The sequence below is a fragment of the Penaeus monodon genome, chromosome 21 (assembly GCF_015228065.2).
Source record: "Penaeus monodon isolate SGIC_2016 chromosome 21, NSTDA_Pmon_1, whole genome shotgun sequence".
Classification (NCBI taxonomy): domain Eukaryota; kingdom Metazoa; phylum Arthropoda; class Malacostraca; order Decapoda; family Penaeidae; genus Penaeus; species Penaeus monodon.
Genome location: NC_051406.1, coordinates 19,759,690 through 19,760,006, shown reverse-complemented (window position 1 = coordinate 19,760,006; position 317 = coordinate 19,759,690). Strand labels below are relative to the sequence as shown.

Sequence of the window (317 nt, the reverse complement as noted above, 5' to 3'; positions counted from 1 at the left end):
AATATATTATATTAAAAATTTTATATTTAAAAATTTTTATTTTTTAGGATTATATATTTAAATAGAAATAAATAAATGTTGAATTGGAGAAAATATTTGTTTAATAAAAAAAATATAAATATTTAATATATAATTTTAATATTTTGGAAATATATAAATATAATAAAAAATTTAAAAATAAAAATTAATTAATAAAAAATCTTTTTAAAATTAATATTAATTATAAAAAAATAATTTATAATTTATAAAAATTTTTTGGGTTGGGGGTAATTAAAATTTTTTTGTATTTTAAAATTAATTTTAAATTTAAGAAAACA

At 7.3% G+C, this 317-nt stretch overlaps 1 protein-coding gene across 1 annotated transcript in view; it reads left to right on the top strand.

Moving 5' to 3' along the window:
* The window catches only part of LOC119586318 (inositol 1,4,5-trisphosphate receptor-like), a gene marked incomplete at its 5' end in the record, with an annotated part of 125,834 nt that overhangs the window by 107,765 nt on the left and 17,752 nt on the right, over positions 1-317 (top strand).